Genomic DNA, 27,400 nt, shown 5'->3' on the forward strand with positions numbered 1-27,400 from the left:
AAAAAAAAACGTTGTCGAGGAGGCAAGCACCGAGGCGTGCACGAGCCAGTTCTCCTCCCCTTATTGACTCTGGCTCTTCAAAGGCTCTGCTCGCATCTCCCAGCAGGCAGCCCACTCCCCTCCCACTCCATATGGGCAACCCACCCCCTCCAGCGCCATAGCTGCCTCCGCTTTACTCTCGCAAAACCTCTCATTTAATTTAACTAACATTTATGACTTGTTTTCAAAGTGTACATTAAAATGTTGGTAATAGCACTAGCGCACCGCCAGTGCTGCCGGTCTTATTACTGTCAGTGCCAGCGAACTTTATTCAGCACAGCTCACAAATGTGTGCAGGAGCCCCTCTTTTTATCTGGCCAGTGTGCGGGCTCTGCATTCCCATTACATTACGTTATGTAAGTTATTTCATAACGTGTTGTGTTGCAGAGGCCTGCCTGGGAACTGTTTAGCTGTGAGCCTAGTGTATTTAAACGATGCCTTGGTTTGTGTAAATTCCTTGCCCCCCGCCGTCACTTATTCACGGTCAAAGGCCGTGACTCGTTTATTTGTTGCTTTTTTTGACCTGTTTAGTCTAACCTCCCTCTCGCCCGCCCCCTCCCCCCTTTGCTGAACTATTTCCTCCTGCTGCCCCCCTCTGTCACTTTTCTCCATCATTTGCCTTTTTTTTTTTCCTATTCAGTCTAACCTCCCTCCCTTCCCTCTCGTCCTCCCTCTCTCTCTCTCTCCCCTCACTCTCTCACTCTCCCTTTCCTTCACTTCCCTCTCACTCTCTCCTCTCTCACCCTCCCCCTCTCCTCTCTCCCTCTCTCTCCTCTCTCCCTCTCTTTACCTTCTCCCTGCTGTCCTTTTTCTCCCTCTCCCCATCTCCCCCTCTGCCTGCTCTCCTCTCTCTCTTCCTATCCAGAAGCATCAGGCATCAGACATCCAGAAGCATCAGGCATCAGACATCCACAAGCATCAGACATCCACAAGCGTCAGACATCCACAAGCGTCAGACATCCACAAGCGTCAGACATCCACAAGCGTCAGACATCCACAAGCGTCAGACATCCACAAGCGTCAGACATCCACAAGCGTCAGACATCCACAAGCGTCAGACATCCACAAGCGTCAGACATCCACAAGCGTCAGACATCCACAAGCATCAGACACCAGACATCCACAAGCATCAGACACCAGACATCCACAAGCATCAGACACCAGACATCCACAAGCATCAGACACCAGGCATCCATGCGCGTCAGGCATCCACGCGCGTCAGGCATCCACGCGCGTCAGGCATCCACGCGCGTCAGGCATCCACGCGCGTCAGGCATCCACGCGCGTCAGGCAGCCACAAGCGTCAGGCAGCCACAAGCGTCAGGCATCCACAAGCGTCAGGCATCCACAAGCGTCAGGCATCCACAAGCGTCAGGCACCCACAAGCGCCAGGCACCCACAAGCGTCAGGCACCCACAAGCGCCAGGCACCCACAAGCGTCAGGCATCCACAAGCGTCAGGCATCCACAAGCGTCAGGCATCCACAAGCGTCAGGCATCCACAAGCGTCAGGCATCCACAAGCGTCACAAGCGTCAGGCATCCACAAGCGTCAGACATCCAGAAGCGTCAGACATCCAGAAGCGTCAGACATCCACAAGCATCAGATATCCACAAGCGTCAGGCATCCACAAGCGTCAGGCATCCACAAGCGTCAGGCATCCACAAGCGTCAGGCATCCACAAGCGCCAGGCATCCACAAGCGTCAGACATCCACAAGCGTCAGACATCCACAAGCGTCAGACATCCACAAGCGTCAGGCATCCACAAGCGTCAGACATCCACAAGCCTCAGACATCCACAAGCATCAGACATCCACAATTATCAGACATCCACAAGCGTCAGACATCCACAAGCGTCAGGCATCCACAAGCATCAGACATCCACAAGCATCAGACATCCACAAGCATCAGACATCCACAGGCATCAGACATCCACAAGCATCAGACATCCACAAGCGTCAGACTTCCACAAGCGTCAGGCATCCACAAGCGTCAGGCATCCACAAGCGTCAGGCATCCACATGCGTCAGGCATCCACATGCGTCAGGCATCCACAAGCGTCCGGCATCCACAAGCGCCAGGCATCCACAAGCGCCAGGCATCCACAAGCGCCAGGCATCCACAAGCACCAGGCATCCACAAGCGTCAGGCATCCACAAGCGCCAGGCATCCACAAGCGCCAGGCATCCACAAGCGCCAGACATCCACAAGCGCCAGACATCCACAAGCGTCAGACATCCACAAGCGTCAGACATCCACAAGCGTCAGACATCCACAAGCGTCAGACATCCACAAGCATCAGACATCCACAAGCATCAGACATCCACAATTATCAGACATGTACAAGCGTCAGACATCCACAAGCGTCAGACATCCACAAGGGTCAGGCATCCACAAGCGTCAGGCATCCACAAGCATCAGACATCCACAAGCATCAGGCATCCACAAGCATCAGACATCCACAAGCGTCAGGTATCCACAAGCGTCAGGCATCCAGCGTCAGACATCCACAAGCATCAGACATCCACAAGCATCAAGCATCCACAAGCATCAAGCATCCACAAGCATCAAACATCCACAAGCATCAGACATCCACAAGTGTCAGGCATCCACAAGCGTCCCTTTCATCAGCTCTCTGCCATCCTCGTTAGCTTCAAATGTTTCTGGTTCCTCACAAGGCCCCTCCAGCTCTCGCCTTGCTACATTTTACATTGCCACAGCACCACTCAACGCCACAGCACCACTCAACGCCACAGCATCACTCAGCACCACTCAACGCCACAGCATCACTCAGCACCACTCAACGCCACAGCATCACTCAGCACCACTCAACGCCACAGCATCACTCAGCACCACTGAATGCCACAGCATCACTCAGCACCACAGAATGCCACAGCATCCCTCAGCACCACTGAATGCCACAGCATCACTCAGCACCACTGAACGCCACAGCATCACTCGTCGCCACCACAACATCACTCAGCCTCACCACAGCATCAATCTGTGCAACCATTCAACAACAACTGGTTCAAATATGTTCTCTCAATGTTTCAAGCTTTATTACAAATGTCACAAAAAGATGTTAATATTTCACTTCTGTTCTTGGATTTTCGTCACAATAAAATACACTGAACATAATCTTCACAAAAAGTTATTTACAAAAGTTTAAGCTATTGCCATAACTTACAATAACTTTTATTTAAGTATTAATTATTTAAAAAAATTAAAAGCCATTGTTATTTGTAATATCAATACATCTAAGTCACGTAAATACAACACATATTGCATTACAAATGCAATAGGTGTCACATTTGCAAAAGTTAAAACCATTGGCATTGTAAATGACAAAGCTATTAATTTCACTATTTTCAAAACCAACACATATATAAAATACTTTGTCATTTACAAAACCAATAGCTCAAACTTTCCTAATGCGAGACCTATTGCATTGCAAATGCTTGTTTAACACATATGTCAACCCTAGGGTAGGCCCAAAATGAGCTGAAAGGGCAGAACGCAGTGTTTTAAAAAATGTGGACATGCAATTTTAACTTTTAGATGTCGTGGAAGTGACAACCAGTAACCCAATTTCCTACAAGATTTTTTTCTAAAAGGTCAGTAGTAACAGACAAAACTTGAGTAAAGTTTGACCAAAACTTGAAAAATAGTGTGGAATCCATTTTCAATAAATGGAGGTTGGTAATATGAAAGCATATAAGCAGAACAGAGAGAAATTAGAAAACACAAGTGTGTGCAGCCACTTGAAACTGTTCCTCAGGCTCAAGTACATTAGGTTTGATGTGTAGATTCCAAACAAGAGGCATTCTCACCTTGATCACTCTAGATTCTATATGCTTATTCCAAAAAGAAGCTGTGAAGTGTTTTCTTCTTGACAAGAGGAGTGAAGAGAGAGCTTTTGCATTTGCAATGTAGTTGACATGAATATCTAGAGATATCTTGCAGTAGAGATGTTTAAAGCTTTGCACGGGCGGCTTACAGTTCCAGTGGTCTTCAAGCCTCTATTGGGAGCTGTTTATTGTTACTGGAGCAGGTCTGATTTTAAGGAGACCGGTGAAGGGAGCTTATCTATAGGCAAATCATGAAGTCTCCATGACCTTACTTTCAGATCCTATTGGAAACCTGTGTGCATTGAATATATGACTTTCTAAAGAAAGAATCTTGTAGACCTGGATAGGACTTGGATGTGCCCCTTGATGTGAAGATTTTCTTCAAGATGCAAACGAATGATTTAGGGCTAATGAGAAGTTTCAAAGTAATTTTATTGTCCGGAATGGTTTCAAGCTGATGTTGTCTATTTGCAGGGTTACTGATCTGGGGAAAGCAGAAGAAAGTAACTTTTTATGGCATTGCAATTAAAGTGTTTTGGTTTCTTGTATTTTTGGATGCATTGCAGGGAAAATGTGATATTTGAGATCGACTCTAGCGTACTGATCAAACGACATGCCAACGTATGCAAATAATTCACCCAAAGGGTCAAATTTGAGATTAGAAAATAATGTAACCCCGTTGGACACCACATCTGATAAGAGATAAGGAGATCAGAAATGTCATTGTCTATTTTTACTAGGGGGGCCAATCTAAAAGAAAGAAATTGAACTACTTGAGGATGGGTAATTTCTGCCCATTCTATTTTTCAGCATGAAAAAGAGAATGTGATTCCTAACACATCAATGGTCACTGTCAAATTCACTAGAATGAAAAGGCAGGGTAGAGGATATATATTACCATTAATGTTGCAGGTCCCCAGCGACTAGTCCTAGTAACCAGAGTGTAACATATGGAAAAGATAATTTCCCTGAATATGATAATTAATTGGAATCTTAAATTAGAAAGGAAAGACCAAGATGGGCGGTAGTTTCCAACATCAAGGTTAGGTTTCTTAGAGACAAGTTTCACTTGCTCAGCTTGAGACAGTACAGTACAACACCATTTCGAAGAAAGTAATTAGTGGTAGTCAAGAAGTAAGGAAGAAAAGCCTCAGCACACTCTTTGGCGATAGCAGGATTAATTGACTCATTAGATTATGACAATGACTTCATGTCAGAAACAGCACAGTGCAGATGTTCTTCGGAGATGTGATAGAAGGGACTCTAGCACACAGTCTGCTCGTTTAAAGAGGTATTAGAGAGTTTTACACAATATAGTTACCAGTCAGCAAAGTTAAGAGATCAGCCTTGAAATGACGATGTAAATCATGTTGCAGTTGATATCTGATCAATGGTGAGGGTCAGCAGATGCAAACAAATGATCCAGAATCAAGAGTTAGCCTGAAACAATGCAAACGCCCTTAAAGCAGCTGGGCAATTTGATTATGCAAGGAAGTCCAAATGCCAAGGCCAGAGTGCTTGGATGAACAGTGCTCAGGGATGTACTCTTAAGTCTATTTACTGAAACGTTATATTCTCACATACCCTAGCTTCTTAACAGTGCCTCCAATCAATGATCTTATATCACATCTGGGTGTCCCCGGCCGGGCATATTCCTTGTTTGTTTTAAAATGCCTCCATTAGTTGTGCACATGTTGCTGAAGGTGAACTCCACATAACATACTTTCTGGAGGACTCCACCTATCCATATGTTCTGCACTATGTAACTGTTGCCATTTTAGGATATTGACCACTCCTTAGCAGGCTTGTATGCATGACTGTGTATATTCTCGCACACTCTGCAACACCTCATACTTATGCACATCGACGTTCGCTACACCATGTTTAGATCATGTCTCTGAACCTCATGCACCTCAACAACAACTCCCATAGAGCCTAAACTACATTAAATAGTCTATTTACCAGGTATCCAAAAGAAAAACAGGAACTGATGCAATTTGCGAATAGAAGCACTTTGTGCCAGTGGCAGCTCCTCCGCTAGGCAGAGGAACGTCGCCCCACTGCCTTGAAGCAGTCAAAAAAGGAAAAAATAAAATGATAAAAACGTAATGTTATTAGCATTTTATTTTGTCCTCCTGCTGTGGCAGCTTTGTGGGAGCGGGCGGGGTTATAGAGCAGAGGAGGAGTGGTAGAACACTCCTAAATGTGCAATGACTGTTTGGTCAGCCCTCTCCGGCTGCACAAAACAGTCATGCGCACTTTCCCTGTTTTCATGCAGGCTGCATTACAGACTGCATGGAGAACATGCACAGGCCCCCAGTCCCTGACTGAGCGCGAACTACGGCGATCAGACCACTCAACGCTGCATTGCAGCTTTGTGATTGGTCAGGGGAGCCTGGGTGCTTGCCAATCCCAACACAGCATTGCAGTGTTGTGATTGGTCAGAAGAGCCTGGCTGTGTTTCCTGGAGTCCAGAGGAGAGCAGGAGCAGAGAGGCAGGACCGGCGTCAAGGTAAGTATATTTTTTTTTAAATTTAATATTGTGCCTGCACGAACACCCCCCACACCCTACCCTTGCCCACCCCGCCACCTGTGAGCTGTGCCAGCCGCCACTGCTTTGTGGCCTCATCTGGGTTATGAATTGCCTACATAAATGATACAATGCAATACAGTAACAGAAGGTGAGCAAATGGCTCCTTTCTCCCAGGGTAGACATAATTTGCAACCCCCAGCACAATCATCCAACTAACACTCCTGCCACCAAACATTTTCCTAGCTCAAGCTATAGGTTTTTAGAATTCCCAATAGACAGGACACCTTAAGATGCTTTATCTATCTTGGAAACAATATCGCTTATTTTGAGGGTTAGCAGCATTAGATCAAGTGGCCTGGAACGAGAGAAAAAAAAGTGCATTCCTAGCCAAAGTATTAGCTTCTCTAAAGAACCTAGGACCTTCAACCTTAACATTCCAATAAAATGCAGCCTGCATACAAGCACCCATTTAAGAAATGTATGGACATCAAAGGGCTCAGGACCATGCACATCCAAGAACCGCAACCTACCCCATCTCAAAGATGGTGGGCTTGCAACACAAAAAGCACTTTGCCCATAGTGCACACTGCAATTTCAGCACGCTTCCAAGCATGTAACCATGCATGTTATATATCTGCTAATGAGCTTCGGCCCCTTGTCAGGGGTATGAGGCACTATATAAACATGATGCAAAACAAAACATAATATAACACTGATAAGTGTTGTGCCTAATCTCAATTTAAATGGCCTGATTTGTTATGTAGTTAATTTATGCATAAACATGACGTGAACACTACATCTGTATCCTGTGGCCGCGTCGCTGTGAGCTCCTTAAAAGCCCCTCCTTTGGATCCACTCACTGTGCTTAGGACTCAGTGGTGGGCTCACTGTCGGTGGGGTGGATGTGACTCTGTGTGACACCCTGTGACACTCTGGCTGCGACTCAGGGATCGAGGTGTGTCTCTGGCCAGACTGGAGTCCGGTTCCGTGCATGATGGCTGCTCACAAGCCAGGGTAGGTGGAGTTGCGCCTGTACACCATCTCAGCAGTGTCAGCCATTCAGTCCACTGAACCTTGGGACTGCGTCAGTGTTTTTGGAAGCTAGTAAAGACATCTCGGTAGAACCGGATACTGGGATGGAAGCTCCTTGTTATGGAGCATTGTAGCACCTCTGAGGTGATCAGAGATTAAAGACCCAGATGAGAAGGCAAGGGAGACCACCAGAGGAGGGAGGTGACACATCTTTGCCAACCACTGATGATCTGATTCAGTCTGTTATAGAAGCTGGAAGAGTGTTAATGTCACAAAAAGAAAGCTAATTCTCTCCTTCAAAGAGAAAGGAGGGCTTTTTCACTCAGAAGTCTTCTGCCCAACACGAGCCCCATGCTGAGGATTGTGACTACAATACAAACGCTGAAAAGTGGCTCATAAGGCTCTAATCATGTCCACCCCGAGGGACTCGACAATGGAGGATTTTAAAGGCCAGCTTTTAGTGAAGACATTGGAGGAGAAAATTAGACTTTTCAGAGGTCCTGAAGTGGCTTTCTTGAGATGAGCGTGGAGCATTTGGAGAGTGAGGCGCGGATCACAAAGCTTCAGATCTTGTTGTTTTTGGGTCCCACTGGAGATTCTGAGATGAATTGAGGTCCTGAGGAGACATGGATTATGGTGATGCAAGACTTTCGTTTGCCGCACAAATGCTCTACGGGAAAGGCAAATGATGTGGCGACCGCTCTGGTGGAGATGGGGGACCAAAAACAGCAAGAGTTAATTCTCCCCAGAAGGAAGGATATGATTACGGGGTACTCCCGAACCCACTTCTTTCAAGGGATGAGTTGAGCAACTTGGAGATGCCGATAAACTATAAGGGGGGCAGAACGGAGCTTCTGTTCATTGGACTTGAAGCGTCTCTCTGGTTACCTGCTCATGTAATAATCATTGAAGTGGCCAATGCCGTAATTTTGCTCGAATCCTAAACCTTGAAGGCTACTAAAAAAGGGGACTCTCAGTGGTCCTGAAACAATTTCCAGGGTCGTGATGCAGGTCATGGACATCACCAGACTTAAGAGCTCTGATTGTACTTTCCATGCTGATAATATATATTCTGAGATATTTTCCCTTTACTTTGTAAAGCAAGCGCATCTTAATTTATAAATATGTTAGAAAACATTTGGAATACCATGGTCTCTTTCTTTTACCTGCACCCAGTAGACTGCCAATAGTTAAAATTACAAAACAATAAAACATGAAGCCTGAGAAAGGAATAGAAAACCCAGCTCTCTTGAGCACTCTCTCACACAAACTTGCATGGCATGAAATAGTTTGTATTTTAAAGCATAGTAAATGCTTGAAGACTAATTAATATAGACATCTTTATTTTTATTTTTCCTTCACAACTCCATCAAGGATATTTGTTGGTGATGCAGCACCCCCAGCATCTCTAATTTCAGCACCACCAGGGACTATTGTTGATGCAGACAGGTCAATTTGACTTAGTTTTGTTGTTCGTTATGGGACTAAGGACTGGGGATGACATTTTGCAGCAACAGTATAAACCTCCTCCAAATGGAATGGAATGAGTATTTATAAAGCGCGGTAGTTACCCGGAGGCGTCCTAGCGCTGTGAACAGACACGTGAAGGGTGCAGGGAGCGAGTGCTAGATTTGGAAAAACTCGGTTTTTAGGCTTTTCCTAAAGGACAAATGATTGGGTCCAAAGAGCTTTGTAAACGAGACAGTGGTTGGGTTTTAATTCAATCACCCCCACACACACCCCTCCCCAAACTGCCCCCTCCCCAAATTTCGTTTAGGGCGTTTTCTGGAATAAATACACTGTGAACATGTTTGAGACTCGTGGATAATAGATATATGTCTATTGGAATATACAGTGAGTTATGGGGTAACATGCACAGAAATTATTTTCTATTTGGATGCTGTGTTTGGAAAGAGTCCACCGCTCCCATCCCCCAAAAAAGAATAATCCAAAAGAGTAACCCTGACGGTCAAACTACAAACAGAAAATTTGCCAAGGTATGATGTTACAAGAAACCCAGGAGACCGTGACAAGCTGCACTTTTAAAATATATGGGCCATTCTTTTACACTGGATTCTCTTTACTCCTAAAAATACATTATTTCTAAGAAGGCCAGTTGGTAATGTTAGAGCTGGAGAACTGGACATTCTGTGACTGTAGAGGGAAAAAAACACAAGTTTGACAAAACCAAGACATCTGATTTTTGTATACAAAGAGTTTAATTTTTACCTGCTGCAGTATTTTCTACTCGTTCTGAATTGTGCACCTCGAAATGGGAGAAAACTGTAAAACCAAAAGTTTTCACCATTCGAAACTGCAATACTGCGATTGTGCTCTGCCGTCCAAGGAAAAACTTCATCCCATGGGGATTACTGCAGCCAGGAGAATGAGGGCCAAGTGCAGCGGGGGGGGTCTCGCGGGGATTGGGGGTGAGGTTTAATGTAATAAAATATATTTTTTTAACTTACCTTCCTGCTGACCGCGTCCCGCTTCATCTCTGCTCCTGCTCTCCTGCCTCTGGCAGGAACAGGAAGCAGACAGCCAGGCTCCCTCCCCAAAGCCAATCACAACACTGAAAGCAGCGTTATGATTGGTCAGGATGCAGCCCAACCAGGGGCTAATGGACCGGCCATGTTCTCCATGTATGCTGCATTGCAGCCTGAATGGAGAAGGTCAGAGTGCAAATGGCTGGTTTGGTCGGCCCCAGAGGGCCGGCCAAACCAGTCATGCGCACTCAGGAGTGGGCACCTGACACCACTCCTCCCCTGCCCAGCCACGCACACAGCAGCCCGACCACCCGCCTGACTGCAACCAAACCCTTGGGAGGGAGAAGGGGAGCAAGCCAGACTGACAACCTTATTGTGTGTGTAAAAGGCCACTTTATTGAAACAGGTGCACATCACAAACTTTATTAACTGGCTCCTCGCCTTACAAAAATAAAACCTCTCTAAACATCGAGTTACCTGACCCCTTGCCTTTCCTCCCCCCGCCCCTACGATCCCCACATGATAAAACATCCCCCACCCTGCAAAACACAATACATAAAATGCAAATACATTACATAAATCCACCATAATACACAATCTTATCCCAAAAAACCTCCCCCCAAAACCTAACCTCCTATCCGTCTTCCTGCAACTGTAACTAATGAGCACCAATGTAAAACCTCCAACCTGTTTAACCTTTCCCCGTTCCTGAACACCAACTCCCCAACTTAACGCTAACTACCAAAACTCCAGCCAAACTTGGCCAACTTCCAAAACAAACACCGCCACCCAGGAAAAGTAGGGAGGATAGGTGGATACACCGCCTCTCTACTTTTCCTGCCACCCTCCCCCCCCGCTCCCCAAAAACGGGCTGCACCATCTAATACTCTAGCGAACTCCTAGCAACCGCGACAACACCTCTCGAAGCTCCAGCAGGTGAAGATCCATGCCCATATGGGACAGATGGACCCCATCACCCCTAAACAAATCCGGGGCATCATACCTTATGTCCTTGTGCCAGATCCTAGAGAAACTCAGGTGCCTACAGAACCTCACCATCTCCACATTCACCTTCCTCCTTGCCTTGTCAATTGCCTGAGGATGCACCGCGCCCCTCCACACCCGACGCGGCACAAACTCGGTCCACACTACCACACACCCTGACCACCTTCTCTTAATCTCACCCAGGTCCCTCTTCATGGCCCTCATAAGCACCAGACCAGTCTCCCTCACCATATCATTTTCCCTCAAATGCAGCACTAGGACGTCAGGACACCTACCCGCTACCCCCAGGGTGTTGAGCGTGGGTACCAATTCCCGCCACCACATGCCCCCTTTTCCCTTCCAGCGTATGGTAGACACATTAGGATTAACCCAAATTTTCGCCAAAGTAACTGGATCGTGCCTGCACCTGGGCCCTCCTAACAAACGAATGCCCAACAATCCAAACCGCCATAGCTCTGGGGGGGGAACCCGCTACTGAACCTGAAAAGAAACAAACAGTAAATACCAAAAACAGCATACCCACCGTGCGCTTCAAACGTTCGCCGCGCACTGTACGTAGCGCCGGTAACATGCCGACGACCATCTGCCCACCGCATGATGTCCCCTCCCCCCCACCCTTGCCGATGCGCCTCCAACGCCGTGCCTATCCTAAAAGAGTGGGTGCCAAAGCACTTCCCATCCGCCCCCAACCTCTGCAATGCCTTGCGCGGAACCGCCCGTAGTTGTGAACCCGACACCTGACGCCATCCACTTTTCCCCGCTACCGTGACCCGTGTGAGCCCCATGCCAAGTAAATCCAGAATGAATTGCACTACATCCTCCTGCCTCTTCCTTCCAGGGGCCCGCTGCCGCGCCCCGGACGGCAAGAAATCCTCCCAAGTCGTCAAGTACGTCACCTTCGTCGACACCGCTAGGGACCCGAGAACCAGCTGCAAACATCCTGTGTTGCCTACGTACCACGTCTGAGGCGGGATGCTGGTCGGGTCCCGCTCCGCGTCCTTGGCTAAGCCCCGGAATCTCCCCCACTGCGAACGAGACAAAACATCCGCTAGTTCCTTGTCGACCCCAGGCACATGAACGGCGTGAAAGGCAATATCAAAGCACAAGCAGCCCAGCACAAACACTCGCAGCAGCTTCAACACCTGCGCATCTCTGGCTGACTGACGATTGACCATCTCCACCACCGCCATGTTGTCCACGTGAAACGTTACTCTGCTATGGGCCAGAAGCTCCCCCAAGTGTGAAACCACCACCACCAGAGAGTAAAGCTCGAGAAAGGTGATACTCCTGCCACCCCCCCCCCCTTCTGGGTGCCACGTCACTGCGTACAACTTTCCCTGCCAGTACAATCCAAAACTGTCACTCCGCATCCTAGAAGATCTGAACATCCCAGACCAGGGCCTCCACCGTTGCATGAGAATTCCATTGAAACGCTGCAAGAAAACACGCCACATCCGTAAATCTTCCTGCACCCCACGCGGGCAGTAGGATGTGGTGATGCGGCAGCGGACGCCCCGCCAATGCCCTGGCCAGCAGTCTACAAAACGTCCTCCCTACACACACCACCCTGCAAGCAAAATTGAGGGGGCCCGACAGCCTTGAATCTCCAACACTGTAACCTTGAGTCGTACCAACATCCACTCCAGCCTGCTCCAGCATTTGCTGCTTTTTCTCCACTGGTAAAATGGGCCTCCATAGCCAACGAGTCCAGTTCAAACCCCAAAAAATTGACAGCGCCGTGCCTGGCCCCACTGTCTTCTCCGGTGCTAGCGGCACCCCCAACTCCCTCATGAGCTCCTTGAACCTGTCCAGTGCCTCCTGGCAGTCCGCGGAACCGGGGGAGCCGACCAAAAAGAAGTCATCCAGGTAATGCGTGACACCTTGGTGACCTGTCCGTTGAGGTGGCCCAACAGCACTTGCATCTCCAACAATCTAACCTTGGGTCGTGCCAACATCCACTCCAGCAGCTCCAGCATATGCTGCTTTTTCTCCACTGGTAAACGGGCCTCCATAGCCACCGAATCCAGTTCAATCCCCAAAAATGACAGCGCCATGCCTGGCCCCACTGTCTTCTCCGGTGCCAGCGGCACACCTCCAAACTCCCCCATGAGCTCCCTGAACCTGTCCAGTGCCTCCTGGCAGTCCGCGGAACCGGGGGAGCCGACCAAACAGAAGTCATCCAGGTAGTGCGTGACACCTTGGTGACCCGTCCGTTCCGTGAACAACCATTGTAGGAACGTACTAAAACACTCAAAAAGTGCGCATGACATCGAGCAGGCCATCGGCAATGCTTTGTCCACGTACCAGCGGCCGTCAAACTGAATCCCCAGTAGGCTCCAATCGTCTGGATGGACTGGAAACAGCCGAAAAACCGACTTGATGTCTCACTTTACCATCCTTGCCGTTGCGCCCGCCGACACTATAAGGGACATGGCCTCATCAATGGAGGAATAAGCCACCGTGGTCTCCTGCAACCTTGTAATCGTGTAAAGAGCCCTCTACGGGCCAGGACAGGTGCTGGATGAGTTGGAACTGCCCTTTCTCCTTCTTTGGCACGACCCCCATCTGGGAGACGATTAGCTCCTCCAACGGCCACTCCTCAAACGGACCCGCCATGTGGCCCTCCCACACCTACTTCTCAAGCTTGCTCCGCACCACCTCTGGGTGCTCCCTGGCGGACCTCAAGTTGTCCGCCCACCTCCGTCGCCTTGGCCCCTCATAACCCAGACGGAATCCCTCTGTGAATCCCAACCTCAAACGTTCAGCGGCCCCCGCGTCGGGTTAAATGCGCAGAGCTGCCACCAAGCCGTCCACGGTAACCGGCGTATGAGCCCCTGAGCCCAGGTCCCTTATCACTTCTGCCTGCCCCCGCCGCCTGCTGTGGTCCCGCCTGCTGACCGCCTGTCGAATCCCGCAGACCCCCCTTCAATGGGCCTGCCGCATTCCCGCACCTGACCAGGGAATGACCATATTTCCCGCAGCCGGAACACTCATGGCGGAAGCGGCAGGGCTCCCGCGGGCACCCAGCTTTGTCGTAGGCCCAACAGGCACCTGCAACGCCGGACTGATTTTTGGTCCCTGCCCCCACTCCACCCTGGGTGGGTCACCCCCGGAAGGGCTGATACATTTTATGCAGCCCTCTCGTATTAAAAATGGTCATACTCGACCCTGCCAACCCCATCGTTTGTTGCCAAAAGTCGGTGTCCAACTCACCCCATTTTGCCTCCGCATCCCATGCCATCCGTGCCCTGAACTCCTCATCCTCCTGAGCCCAAGCGAAGCCCACCCCCCCTCCCGTTACCTGGGCCTTCCGTATGACGTCCATGTATTCAAACAAGGACACCAAGCGCTCTGGGTATTTTTGCAATAAACACTAGCGAAAATTTAAAAAAGCCGCCGTCCAGTTCTCGATCGTAAGATGCACCCTCGGCCTCTTCTGGAGTTTGTACTCCTCCTCCTTAGAGCCCTCACCTTCCCTGCTACTCCCGGTTCCTTCCCCACCGGCTCCACCAACCCACGTCAGACCCCACCCTTTGGCAGTCACAAACCTCCCTTTCCACAACTGACACCAAACGCGCCGCGGCCGCCCCTGTTCTCGTACCTGACACCACGGAATCCACATTCCGCTCTCCACCGTGCCGATCCAGGGACGCCGACCTTGGCTCCCAACGCGACGTCCGGGCCGTCCTCTCCCGCTGGCCCCGTGACATCTGCAACATACTAGAGACACCATTATTCGGCCCCCCACCGCCCACGCCATCCCTCAGCTCCCCTTCCTCCAAACTGTCCTCATCCCCAACCACCTGCACAGAACCCGCTCCACACCCTTTCCTGTTTCGGCGGCACAGACTGCCCCTGCCAGCAAGATTAAAGACAATGCGCGCGTCCCTCATCCATCGGCGAGGCTCCCCAGGCCGCTGGTGCCCCGTGGGTGGTGGCGCCGGCGAGCCCGCCTCGGGCCTTCTTGTGCCGGCCGCGATGGGATCTCCCACCTGTACCAGGCTCGCCGCGGGAGGCTCCGCCCTCCCTTCACCTTGGCGCCGGTGGACCGTCCCCAGCCCTGCCAAGTCGGAAGCCCCTCGCCGCCTGTCCTCCTGCAAAAGAAAAGGCCAGACTGGTGTGCTGGGTCCCTGACCGCCCCTGACCTCCAACCCCCTTTGCTTCCCCCCAACCCTCTTGCCCCCCAAACCCCCAGCCACCCGAGGCGCCATCCCCCGCACTCCTTCGACCTCCTGGCCATCGCTCCACACCAAACCTCCAAAGCCCGCACCCCCATCAATGGAACCGCTCCCCCCAGCCTGCCACTTCGAACCCCCCTCCACAATCCCCCCGTGACCACCCCTCCCCCCTGACTCCAAGGGCCCGACCCCCCCAATCCCCCTGTACCTCCATAACCCCCTCGCCCCCAGGACTCGAACACATCCAGCCTCTCCCTGTCCCCCCACTCCCTTCTGAAATCAACAACGGGGACCACTCCCCCACTCCTCCTACCCCCTCTGTCCCCCAGACCCCTCTCCCCCGCCCCCTCTCCCCTGCGCCCCCTCCCTGGACCAAAACACGCCCTCAACAGCCCCCTCCACCTACGAGTGGCCCCACGGCCCACCCCACCCCAACCCCTACCACCTGGCCTCCTTGTTGCCCAAGGCCCCCCAACCTGTCCCTCCCCTTCCCTCCACCCCGACGCGATGGTGCCTCCCGTGCCCCCTTTCCTGTCCACTTTGGCCTGCCTTGTGCCCCACAGGCCCCCCACACAATGACCGACCCCCCCTCTGTGGGCCCCGCCCCCCCTCGCTCTGCTCCCCAAAGCCCTGCCCCACCCTGGACCTTCCGGTATCGCCATAGGGACCTGACCCCCGTCCGCCTCCGCCGCACATTGCCTGCCCGCCGGGGCAGCGCTCCTTGCGCCTCCCCGCTGGGAGCTGCCTGCTCTCGTTCCCGCCCTTCCCCCGGACCCAGCCACCTCCTGGAGCCCCGCGGGGGAAACGCACACCGCGCCTCCACGCCGCTTGTCCCCAGCCGTTGCCCCTACTGGCCCCGACTGCACCCGCAGCCGAACAGGGGAAGCGCTCTTCGCGCCTCCCCGCCGCGGGCCTTTGCCTATCGCCCTGAGACGCCCGCCCCTCCCGGCCACTCCACAACGGGCCTTCCCCTGCCCCGGGCCCCACCGCCAGCACTCCCGCGACCGCCCCCGAAGCAGCGGGGCGGTCAACACTCATTACGGGCGCCTGCTGGAAGACACCCCCGGCGCCCCCCCTCCCATGCATCCTCCCGCGGCCCCCCACCGCCCCCACGCCAGGCAGGGCCGCGCTATCGCTCTCTGCGCGGCTCTGCACTCTCACCTGGAACCTGGCCGACTTCCGGGGCGGCGAGCAGGCCTGCACGGCCGCCGCTACCCCCGCGGACGTACTCCGCACCGGGTGCACCCCCCCCCCTTGGGGGCCCACAAGCAGGTCCATCCGCCCTGCCTCACTAAGAAGGCGGATGGCCTCCACACATGATAATCTTCGGCCGCCATATCTCCTGCTGCCCAACCACTGCAATACTGCCAAACCCCAAAGCGCCAAACCAGGCCTAAAGAACCCAAACCTAACTGACAAAAACCTATCCTGCAGCGCTCCCAGCCACCAGGTTACCAAAACCTAAAATGGTGGCTGGGCAGGCACTGAAACCCCCTATAAACCCTTTGGGCTCTCTTTCGCAAATGGGCTGCTTTTGGGCTATCCCAAAGCAGCCCAAAACAGCACAACATAGCTGCCTCCATCTCGCCCCCTCCCCCTCCCAATCTGCCCGGGGGGCAGACCTCGGGGCTCGGCTGCCCCCCAAAACCCCCTTCTGCTTTCTCGCAGTGCGAGAAGCAGAATCATAAAATGGTAGTTCTTACCATTTTATGTTTCTGCCTCTCACACTGCGAGAAAGCAGTGAGACGACGCTCCTCCGCCCTAGTGTAGGAGACGCCCCTGTATGGATATGTGGATTTTCAGAAACAAACTGCATTTATGAAATACCAATAGCAGATTTCATTACAAGATCGGAGGCTAGCATCACGTATTAGTCTTTTAATGCAGCTCCTTAAAATAATACACATTTACATAATATCCATTCCAGAATTTGAATTATACACATTATATAAATCCATAGCCTAAAACCTTTCCTTTCTTTAAAAGGCTGATTCAACAAAAATAATTATTCTTTCTTTGTTGTAGTGTTTAAGATATTGTTTTTAACATATTAATGAGGGTTTTATGTTGGCCTGGTATGGATGACACCTTCTAATGTTTAGAAGCATTTGAAGGATGCTGTTTCTAATTTTCTTGTACTATAGGTAATGGGAAATCTTTGTATTCTGTTATTGTCTAATTGAGAATGTTGAAAGTTAACTTTATATATCTATAATGTACCTTTAACATAGTGAGGTGGTGTTCGTTTTCGAGTACTAGTTGCTCAAGGACTGGGCTGGGAAAGGATAAGCGTCAGTGTAAAGTCATGTTTGGTAGTTTTCCATAGCCAGTACTACTCTAAGAAACTCATAAAACTGTTCATGAAAGTGGTTGGAGTACTGTGTTAGCAGGAGGAGAGTGGGCATGTCCATCCTAAACTTTCCTAGGTGTGTGAAAGATGGGGCTTCTCCCAACGGAAGATATTTTCTTCATGGAGAACAAAAGCAAAAAACGTATGTGTGTAAATTCACATTTTTATTCTGTGTTAATCTGTTGGCCAATACCCGCCCTCTCATGGAAATCTATGGATCAGGCCAAAGATGTTGCAGGCAATAGGCCTGGGCAGTGAACTCTGCTCCATTTGCGGAGTTTTCCAGACTCTGCACTCCGCGGAGCACTTGGAGTTCTCACTTTACAGAGTTGAGTTTTTTTCGTGCTCACACTCGCCAACCTTTAGTTGGCGACTGCGAGCGAGGCAAATCAAATGCTAGACCACCTTCCAGCTAGATTTCTCAACTTGGGCGGTCACAGAGGGACGCAATGGTTCGTATTGAGAAACCATCAATTTGTGTTGAGGAAGCTGCCGCACAAGTAAAATATCTACTTGAGCATCAGGACGAAGCAGCGCCCTCTTGCACTGCGCATGGTGCTTTTTGTGCTGATTTTCCAACGCGATACCAACGTCTGGTGCTAAAAATCAGCATGAACGGCGTGACCTAACACACTCTGCCACTTGCGGATCACTGAGTAGTGCGGGGGAGTCTTTTGGTCACTTCACGGAGTTCCACGTAGCAGAACTCTGCAAACTCTGACGAGGCCTAGCAGGCAGTTGCTCTTCCTCTGCAATACTTTTGGGTTACTTATTCTTTGGAAGGAGGTGGCTTTGAACACAATCATAGTTCAGAATGATTCCATGGCTTGTAGGTGTGCTTTCCAAAGGTTTATTTTGCCTGACTGTCTCTCCACTCACAATTCCAAGGAGGAGTGGACCATGTAGTGTAAGTTACCTGCCGGAAACGGCATGCTGGTGCACCGAGCTTACAGGAAATACAGTATGTCTCTAAATAGTGGAAGCAAAATGGAAAATAGGGCTAAATCCATGTGCAGCTACAATACCAGTCATCACAATAAATAGTCACATTACCAAACTATACAGAGCACAGCATTTAATGCAAAAATACAGCAGGATCAGAATTACATTTTTTGTCAAGCCCCTTTACATACAATAGTAATGGACACTATTGTTAGAGCACTGTTTCCATAGCCTTAAAACGAATTGTGTTATTGCCAACTGGGATGTGTCACTTGACAGATAAAATGCAAACTGTTCTGATTCACAAACCATTGAGTGAAGCTGTACCTGTAGGTTTACAACATCGCTTTGGTATAGATTTACTTATTTTCTGAATTCCAAATGGCTTTCTGGGTTAACCCCGCGAACCTGCAGCAGTCACGGGTTTCACCAGTGTAGGCTTCCATGTGCACTTCTGAAAACATTTGTTAATTCAATTTCATCATGTGAGTTTGTACATCGCGTACCACTGAACTTGAGGATTAAATTCCCATGTGTGCTAAATTTGTTTTTTTCTCCATGGGGGAAATATTTTGCATGTGGAGAAACCTCTTACACCGAACCCCAATAAATAATGGAACATACGTTTTATAAATCTGGAGTTGGAGTCCTTCCAGTATTTTTTGCAATTGTCATATTTGTGTTTACAAAACATTATTGTTGAGCACATGTTGCATGCATGAGCACACTGACAGATAGAAACCACTCAACAGAGCTCCCTGCCATTAACTAACAGTAAGGCAGTGGATTAATCTGCCTGACAAAACCACCACCAAAGGCTAAAAGAGGGCATCAGATGACAATAAAGGGGTTAAGATAATGGCTTTGTTGCTATTGGCTTTCTCGGACTTTTCAACACATTCTCTCTGCCGCTAGGTTGTCACCCAAAATACAGCATATGGATTTAACAATTGTACTAGGGTCCCCTCTCGTATTTTTTTTAAACAGAGTAGCACTATATATTATTTCTCTGTATTTAATACAGATAATATTAGAACCCAAAGATCCCTCAGGGATAGGCTCTGTCCCACTGCTATGTATATCTATCGTCAGCCTTTGGTGGCGGCACTAGCACAAATGGTCTGCCAACTGTTTAATTATGCAGATGGCACACGGTCACAGTTAAACGCACAGAACATCTTTAGGTTTACGATGAATTGGATGATGGTTAACTCATTGAAAGTGAACCCAGATAAGCTGGAGGTACTAGCAATTGACACCTATGATGAATATATGATGATACAACGAATTCCGTTGCAACGCATGCCTTTACCACGCATGCGTTACAACGGAATTCGTTTAGCACGCATAAACCTTTCACCGACTATTTGCGTGGTGACGTCATACGTCGTGAAGAGAAAACGGCATTTTTTTACCGATTTCTCTTAATCGACTCTGATGCCAACGTGACTTAAGGTGAGTTGTTTTATTTGGGGGGGGAGACCCCCCAAGCCCCCCCCCTTTTTTTAAAAACTTTTACCACATATGCCTTTACTACAAACATCGTAGTAAAGGCATGCGTGGTAAAGGCATTAGTTGTAACCCCGCATGCGTTGTACTGCATGCGTGGTTAAAGATTTCGGGGAAACGGCTTCGTTGTAAAAGCCGTTTCCCATGGTAACCCAGGTAAAGATCGTTTCTGGCCCCAGGAGTTAGGTACCACACCGACACCTGTACCTATCATGAACAGTTTGGGTATGAATTTGGATAAGAAGTTGGCACTGACTGGGTAGGTGACGACAGTGGTAGGAAGCTGCATGGGCCTACGTGAGCAATTTTGGAACTGGTACCCCTCTAATCCTTCTCAACGATGCAAACTGTGGTGGCAGCACTGATTGTGTTGCAACTGGACTATGGAAATGCACTATAAATTGTTCTCCCTGACAAGTTGCTGGGTAAGCTCCAAGTAGTTATGAAAGAAGCCTCAAGATTAATATACAGGCTACCAAGATGAAAGCATGCCGCTTCAATGCTGCAACAATTGCACTGGCTTCGAGTAAAGCAGATGACCAGGTTCAAGGGCTTGTTTATAGCACAAAGGACCCTGCATGGGACGGTACCTGTCTATATTAAGGGCAACCTTGCTGATCTGCCCACGTTTTGACAAATCGACTATGGGTGGTGGGCTTTTTCAGTCCTGATACCTCAGCTGTGGAACAGACTACCTGAAGGTTTGCAAAGGGAAAACACTCTCCTTCCATTTTCAGAAGAGATTGAAAACTTTTTTGTTCAATTGGGCTTTTGGACAGGATAAAGTTTGATTGAATTGTTATGGACATGTAATAGCTGGCGCTAGGCTGCTAATCCTTAGACAAGCACTAAGAGACCAATGGTAATTAGGCGCTATATAAGGGGTACTAACATAACATCACATAACATAACAGAGACAGGACCTACCCACATGGCAGAATATAATTTTGTCTGGGAGTCTGAAAATACTTGCACTAGATTTGTGTATGCCTTTGAACTACATCTTACTTGAATGTAAAGGAGTTCTGAGGAGGAACAGTGCGTCCATCTTTAGTGCACTTGTGTATGAGAAATAATGGATTTAGAATGTTGATATATAAATACTCACTAAGCTTAATCTACTCCTGCATTCTGTCTCTACTATTCACAAGATCACTAGTTCCTTGTTTGTGCAAGTTGACGTGAACTAACTCATCCTTCACTCAGTTAATGAGTTCTTATTCTTTTTGTGGTATACCTACAGACAGCTTTATCGCTCTGTGGTAGACAATCTTGTATACAAACCTTCAACATACTTACAATGGACTTCGGGTTTAAATGTAAAGTTCCTACCTCTATTGATATCTCAGGGAGGAAGTTGCAGTGACCTTCGTTGGCAATGTATGGTGATGGCCTTACTCCATGGTGCACATTTACTACTTTTTTGGGACATTTTTAGCTGCAGTAGCTTTCAATGGGATTTAGATTTGTGAATAGGAATGGGGTAACTCTTTGGTGATTGGGTGCACGCCCACCTTAAACGCCTTCTTAACTCTCCCTTAAAGTATACCCTATTTTTTAACCACTCCCACTAGTCCCTCCCTCATTTACTACATTCGTAAGGCTATCTCCATGGGAAAGATAGGAGAAGTGGATGTGGAGAATTATGCTGGCAGGTTTGTGAATAGCATTTTATCGCACTTTAGTAATGCTATTGTAGAGCATACTAGAACATGTTATTTGTGAATTAACACCTTGGGTGCTTCAGAAGATCCTCTGCTGTGCTGGGCCATAATGGAAATGGGTGTGGTCATGACGAGCTCAGCTCGTCATGAGCACACAAGAGGTATACCTCATGATGAGCTGAGGTCATCATGAGCATCGAAGGGGTTAAGGACCATAGTCTGTATCCCAGGGAAGGAAAGTCTGGTTGCGAAGAACTCATGGGCTTGTGAGCTACCACCATGTGGGGTTAGTCAAGGAATATGCCCCTTATTTTGTAAACATTGGACACTTCCCTCGCAGCATGGAAATCGGTCTTAAAATAGACCCCTTCACTGACTGGCTCAAATACAGCATTTTATTTTAAGCCTTTAGATTGTTTGGACTAAAAACGGAACAAGTTTTACATCAGCGCTGGAATAGTTAGAGAGATGGCGGGAGAGGGTTGGGGTGGTGTCCGTATCTAGGGAGTCAGGTTTCCATGCAGTACAGCGTGAATAGAAAACACACATTTTAAATCAGGTCAAATAAATAGCGCCAGATTCTCAAAGTATACTTTCTAGAATTGATGACAGAAAGAGACATTAAGTACCAGTCTGCCCCACGCAATATGCCAGATAATGTTTATCACAAATGTAAAGAATATACATTCACCCTAAGAAAACAATACAAGAACGGGTGGGGGGGGGATAAGCTCAGCACCGATCTTGCAATAGAAAACCCAGCTACATTTGTTGTGGCTGCAAGCATTGCTGAAAAACTGCACATTACTCCTGTTTGGGTTCTGGTGTAGCGTGCTTCTTGCCAAAAAGCGCTTCAACATCTCATCAGGGGTAGCAAGCACTATATAAATGCAATCCCTTCCCTCTTCCATCCTTCCACTATCCTTTTCAATCCAAATAACAGACTAACATGTCCACCACTCAAATTAATTTCATATTTCCCTATACTTATTCACCACTAAGCCTTTATGGGTTCCGGAGTAGCGTGCTACTCACTGAAAAAGCGCTTTGACGCCTCACCAGGGGTAGTAAGCACTATATAAATGCAATTACAATACAATACGCAGTGAGAAGTGATAAATCAAAACATACATCTCGATGCTAAAGGAGGACTGGTGCCCTCCCAGCGGGCTGCATATGACACACAAGGGCTGCGTGGTTTCCAGCAGTACCCTCTCACCCCCACCCCTTATGCAGGGTACATTTCCACCTCACACGGCCTTTGAAATCATTGGGAGGCCAACTCACAGAGATTTTTCTGTGAGTAACATGTGTTATTTCATGCGCATTTATACAGTGCATTCCCACCTTTGACGGTCGAGGGCTTTTTTTTAGATGCTTTTCAGCATAGTTAACAAACATTTTGCTTATCAGACTCAGCAGAAAGCAGTGGCAAAAATGTGAGACCTCCTGGCTTTGCCAGTGCTTATACTGATTTTAGTTCTCTTCGAGGGTGTTGTGTCTCTTAACCCAATGGCTTCGAAACGTAAACGTTCTTGTACTGTATGATTTCTTAAGGATAGGCCGGCGTCCTCTCCTCGTCCCTACTTTGTAAGCTGGTATTTTCTTCTGTGTTGGTCCATGTGGGATCTTTCTGGTGAAGTTTCAGCAGCAGGAATCACCTTCCCTACTTGACTTTAAAGCCAGTGTGTGTGCTGAACAGGACTCAGCCTCTTCTGTCGGGCCTGGAGATATACAATTTTTAGGTCTCTCCTACTCAGCGCGCATCCGCTGCCTAGGAGACCTTTAGCCATCGTACAGCTCTTTTTCCAAGCACATACTCGTGCTTGTGGCAGCATACAGCTTGCGGGAGTGCGCAGCGGTGCACCACAAGCACAAGTGTGTGCTTTGAAAAAGAGCAAACAGCTGCTGCTTAGCACGCATGCACATGCACTCCCCCACCCCTCCCACTTGTTTACTTCTTTAAACTTCAAGGCTCAAGCCCGCCCAGCTGCAAGAGTTGTCTCCTGTGTGTGTGCGCGCGTGCACTCCCCCACCCCTCCCACTTGTTTACTTCTTCAAGCCTCAATCCCGCCCAGCTGCAAGAGTTGTCTCCTGTACCGATATTCCATTTTGCAACGTATATAATTGTGCCGCTTTGCAACATGTAACACTTTAAAAATGTAATCATTTCGTCTATGGCGTCTTAGAGCTGAGATGATGCTCAACCGTGACTCAGCAAGGTGGGCTCCGAGAGGCGTCTCTTCTCTGATCCTCTAGTCCAACTCCTCCCTGCTTTAACTCTTCTCCGGCCGCATTTCTTTCTCCACCCTTCCCTTTCTTCTCCTCCTCATCTCATCTCTGCTCTACGCTCCACTTTAACGGGCTTCCTTTTCGTCCACCCCTTTCTTTCCCTCTTATCTTCGCTTCCCCTTTCAAAACCTGTACCACTCCTCTGGCCTGCAGGGCCTTAATTATGGCAGTTTAGGTGTTAGTGGTGTCTTCTGGGAGGTTGTGCCGTGGGCGTGACCGAAGAACAAACCAGCCCAGGGATAGGAAGCAGACGGGCGGACTTTTGGCAACTGCAAAACATTAAACTGTTGCATGGCTTATAGAATTTTGTTGCGCTACTTACAGTGAGCCTATTCTCTACATAATGGCACATTCTTGATGCTCATTTGGCTTTCCCTCCTTCACGGTGGCCCATATTTACGTGCATTGAGCTTGATATGATGAATTTTAATTCTTCCTTCTATATGGCCCATAATTAACGCATATTGATTTCACTTCCTCAATCATTAGTGGCCCTGCTTGTTGTGAAGCGATTTCTACATGCAGGGATTACCTCATGGCACTTCTTTACTTGTAGAATCCACTATCCCTTAGTGGATCCTCCGAGCAACTACCTGGGTGGCTCACCCCTGGCACCCTTAATTTTTGTGTACTTCCTATCTCTGGGTGAGACCCCACGCCATTTCCTGGACCCGTACACACACGTGCTTCCTCAACCCTATGTCTCTCTTCCTACACCCTCTCTCTACCTCTCTCTCTTCCTCCACCCTCCCTCTCTACCTCTCTCTCTCGCTCTACCTCTCTACCTCTCTCCCTCCCTCTCTACCTCTCTCCCTCCCTCTCTCTCTCCACCTCTCTTCCTCTACCTCTCTTCCTTTTCCTCTCTCTCAACCTCTTTCACTACCTCTCTCTCTCTCTACCTCTCTCTACTGCTCTCTCTCTGCATCTCTCTCTCTACCTCTCTACCCAGATCTCTCCACACCCCTCTCTCTACAGCTCTCTCTACGCCTATTTCTCTACCCCTCTCTCTCTCTCTCTACCCCTCTCTCTACCCACCTCTCTCTACACACTTCTCTCTCTCTCTACATATAAGTGGCAGCCGGAGCCCGAAAGCACTGCTTGTCCTTTAAAAAAAAAAGCATTGGCATGGCCGATAGGTCTCGCCTTTGGGTCCTTATATGTGTTTAACCATGCAACAATTAATGTTGTTGTACCAAGGATATTGTGCTGCATAACTAAATACTTATAAGGTCCCAAAAGCGAGACCTACTGGCTATGCCAATGCTTGTTCATTTTGTTTTACTTTTAAAGGATGCTGTGTTAACTCAGAAAATTGCTGTTCCTTTTTTCATACAACATCTTGTTGGCTCCAAATGAACTCATACACTTGGTACGCCAATGGAGTCAGGTTTGGAACTACTTATTTTATCATTTGGATGGCACACCCTGAATTGTTTGGACTTGGGACCCCGGGGCATGAATTTGGCGAGTTGCTTATATGATACGCTGAGGAATACCGTAGGAATTCCCTGGCACTGCTGCCGCGGTACTGCATCAAGGGGTTTTGAAGTGATATGCTTTGACCCGTCATTACTGTCACACCTGGTCTAAGGCAGCGTTGCCTGTTGTTTCCATCAGCTATGTATCAGCTAAATGAAGGCCTCACGCTTTTAGCCCCCTGCTGTCTGCCTTTCTGTCGGAGTTCGGCAGCTACGTCACGCGCAGTTGTTTAGTTGCCGAAGTGTCCCGATCGGTTGCTAAGGCAACTGCATCCTTATTGCGAAACCAGATGTGAGCGCCCTGCGTTTCATACAATTCTGGCAAGCGTGATCCCTGTCAGACTTCCGCACTCACGCAAAACACGTATGCGTGCAAAACTTATGTATCTGACACGTGCACCACAAACTGTGGCCACTGTGCGCGTGTGTGTGATAGAAAATACACATACAATCTCAACCCCTTACAGTGTTCTGGAAGGGGATGAAATCGGTGTTCTGTGGGTGGGAGGAAGTTCCACCATTAAAAATATAGCAATGGTGACCAACATAATAAAAAAAACGTTTCAACATTTGCTTTATTTTCACAGGCTCATTTTGCAAGATCAATAAGTTTGCATTATCATAATTTGTTAAGAGTTCATCGAAATAGATACATTCGGGAAAATTGCAATAGAAATCTATATTTCCTTAGCTTCTTATAAATGTGAATATTCCAAAAAGACTCAATATATTTTTCCAAACAAACTTAGAAAATCTTTAAAGCTCTTTTCTAACTCCTGCTGCTGCCATTAGATCCTGGGTTCTAGGCTCAGCAAGATAGCAGCATCTGCATCGTCACTTTAATTAATTCTTAGGAACCAGCAGGCAGCGGGTTTCATTCATCAGAAATGATTTGCTTGCTCTAGTGGAAAAAAGATGCTCTGCACCATCTGAACCTTCTGCTCTTGTGAAATAATGTGTATATATGAAAATGGTTATTTTTGCACATTTTACTTCCAGCCACTCTTTTTTGTGACTGTACCCCCTGTATACTGCACCTTGTATATACAAAACTTTTCTTTTCAATAAAAAATTACTGAAATAAAAAAAAGAAAATGTAGGTTGTTTAATTTACACGAAACATTGTATTTGCACTCCGCCCTTTTCTGTTTGCTTCTCTTAATAGGAAAAATAATTTGCATAACGGAGAAAAAAGCCGTTCCCCACAATCCCAAACTCTTGGGGCGAAAGGTTTTCCTCTCCTATGCTGCAAAGTCATACAGCAGAATTTTGCTATTGCAGGTGCAAATCTTTGTAAAGTTCATTTTTTGCATGGCCATTCACCCTTCTACCTCGTTAGCTCCCTTTTCCAGATCCTACTCACACAATAAAAGTCAAACAGGCTTGGGTTAGTGCGTTTACGCATAAATCCCGGTTTCGTGAGTCGAGATATTTATTTCAGAATGAGGGGGTCAGCTTTTTACACCTATCAAAGAGGTGAACTTGATCACAGGCATATTTCAAGTGAGAAATATCTGTAAAAACTCTCAGAGCAGTCAGCAATTATGGGAGTGTCAGGAATAGGTCACTGGTCTTGTTATGGGTGTAGTTAATCTCTCGCTCCACGTAGAAGGATTTTGCTGTTCAGATGGCTGCATAATAACTATTTAATTATTATTTATAGGTAATTTAGTGCATAGTGATCAATCCACTGTGTAATTGCTACTTTGTTTTCACCAGGCACGACCCATGACATTTTTAAAAACTATTATTTACTATTGATCCTTATCACAGTGCCCACATGAATATAGCTACACGGGCAGCAAAGTTCTTTACAAGTAACTCAGAGCATACATTATGCCTGTTATTACAGAGGAAAGAAAGAAGCACATAGCACGCACAGAAGCTCCCAGAGAGTCTTTAAGATGTACTTTGAGGAGGTGGACTTCAAAGTCACTAATGTACACTAATATCAGGCCCAAAGCACATAGAAAATATAAAATCGAAATAGTTAACGTAGACACCGGTGCTTGTTTTATGACCCCCTGAAATCAGCATTTAAACT

Source organism: Lissotriton helveticus, chromosome 5_1 (genome assembly GCF_964261635.1).
Source record: "Lissotriton helveticus chromosome 5_1, aLisHel1.1, whole genome shotgun sequence".
Classification (NCBI taxonomy): Eukaryota; Metazoa; Chordata; class Amphibia; order Caudata; family Salamandridae; genus Lissotriton; species Lissotriton helveticus.